Consider the following 2,503-nt stretch of genomic DNA (forward strand, 5'->3'; position numbering starts at 1 on the left):
TTATGGGTTAAATGGGTGAAAAGGACACTTAATTAAATGTATTGAATAGCAACAAGTTGCTAATAGTGAAACTGGAATACATGCCACAAAAATAAGGTAAATTCCTCCTTCAAATTTAATCAGAAGAAAAGTAAATGTAATATATTAAACCAGATGAGAGGAAGAGAGGGTTAAAAGAAAGACAAGATTAATTTATATGAACCTGCTAGAACAGGGCAAGGGCAGGAGAGAACGAAGACTATCACGTTGGGTGTGTCTATGGGGCTGGGGTATTATGTCAGGAAGTTCAGTAGAAAACATTGGATTTTGAGAGCCCAAAAAGAAATAAGAATTTAAAAAAAAAAAAAAAGGTAGGCAATTACTTTCTTTTGAATCTTTAAGCATTCGATATTAATTACTGAATGCGAACTAAAAATTTAATTTAAGGGGGTGTTGTAAAGATATAACAAATGAGTTAATGGCATATGCAAGTGCTCTGGATTCTTTTCAGTAACACCATTAGTACAAATGCAAGGTGTTATTTCACACTGAATTTATAGATTGTATGTATGATATATACTTTAATGGTTACTATCTGAAAACATACAAGCTTAGGAGACTTGAAGAGGCTGAGGAGAAGTCAAGAGTTCAGTCTATTATTACCCTCTTTCAGTCTCTTTATCATACCATATTAACTACCAGGATGCTGTAAAGATTATTGACATCTTATTTATTCATGTTTGAGATCATTGACTGGATACTTTCATATGGAAAATATAGCACTGTATAATTATTACCTTCCCTTCATTATAGAAAATGTTTGGATAATCAAGCAGACTTTGTACATTTCTCGTTAGACAGTTCAGCTTGAGATAACTGCTGAAAAGTCAGGTCTGCGTAAAGTTAGCATGTTCTCCAGCAATATCACTCTTTTTTACATTTTTAATTAGAAAAAAAAATCTGTTTTAATTTGCAATTCAAGTACTTTTAAGAAGGGCAAGTTGGAGTAAGGTGATTTAATCATATGTAGTGCCCCAATAAACTGTGGAGAGGAGCATGTATGTGTACTTCTCATTGGAATAGAGCCAGGGGAAACCATGGAGAGGCAGTTGACGGAGACATGTGTGGTCTAGAGGGCTAGCAGGCTGTCCAGATGTATCCTACAGGGAGTCACTTTCCTGGTGTGGGCACCAGTCTGTTAAGAGTTTGGCCTTTAGTTTGGTAGGCTTGACATTCAATTTTGCTAAAACACTAAGGTGGCTGGCCTTCTAGTGACTGACTTACAAGAATTATAGTCACAGAACACTCTCGAAACTGGAATATAACTATTAAGCTTGTTAGTGAATTCCCTTCCTCTAGACTATTCTAGGCTGGTGACTGAAGGAGATTGGGAATGGGATGGTGAGCCCTCGTCTTTTTCTTTTTTTTCTTCTTTTCTTTTTTTCTTTTGTTTTTTGAGACAGTCTTGCTCTGTTGCCCAGGATGGAGTGCAGTGGTGTGATCTTGGCTCACTACAACATCTGCCTCCTGGGTTCAAGTGATTCTCCCGCCTCAGCCTCCCCAGTAGCTGGGATTACAGGTGCCCACCACCATGCCTGGCTATTTATTTTTTTATTTTTAGTAGAGATGGGGTTTCACCATGTTGTCCAGGCTGGTCTTGAACTCCCGACCTCAGGTGATCCACCCTCCTCGGCCTCCCAAAGTGCTGGGATTACAGGCGTGAGCCACCACACCCGGCCTTAGGCCTCTTCTTTCTATTGAGGCCACTGAGAAGAGGCCTCAGTCTCCCTGGAGAAGCTTTCCAAACTACTTAAGTAACCTCTGTCTTCCCTTCCCTTCTCCCTCTTATCCAACCCCAGACAGTCTTATAATTTTGATAGCCCCTTCCAAAAACATGGCATCATCCCTGATGAACATTATAGCTAATATTTCTTTAGATAGTATGTAATTTGCCTCAACTACATAGCAAAAAATTTCAGGATTATCACCTAAGCCTAAAAATTTCTAAATTTTTTTCAACATAAAAATCATCTCAGGCACTTACTTGAAATAGTGTCTGGAATCCCTCCCCTGAGGGTTCATTAAATCATGGGTGAACCCCACATGGTGATGATCCTTAGGAAACTTGCAAGTTCAGGCAATGCTGTGCTAGACCAATCCCCCTGGGAATCAAATCATTGTCAACGTACAGAACTCCTTTTCTTCGCTGCTGCTGAATTTTCCAAGGCGTGTGTTCCCACTACTCTCCAGAAAACTCTCTGCCTATATCTGCCAGGTCCTACGTGGCCCCAACACTTACCCCTTGATGATGGAAGTGAAGGTCATACAGTAAAAACAAAGCAACGTTAACCAGTCAAGCACACCCACAGAATTCCACAGGTTAGACCAGCCTTACTTCTGGCTCAAGCATTAAGTTTCAACCAGATTCCCCCGAGTGATGGATATTTGTACTGTTTTCTCCAGCCCTATCAGTTTACTCCCTAACCACCCCTGCTCCATCCATAGCTGTATATTATCCCAGCAG

The sequence above is a fragment of the Mandrillus leucophaeus genome, unplaced genomic scaffold (assembly GCF_000951045.1).
Source record: "Mandrillus leucophaeus isolate KB7577 unplaced genomic scaffold, Mleu.le_1.0 Scaffold364, whole genome shotgun sequence".
Classification (NCBI taxonomy): Eukaryota; Metazoa; Chordata; class Mammalia; order Primates; family Cercopithecidae; genus Mandrillus; species Mandrillus leucophaeus.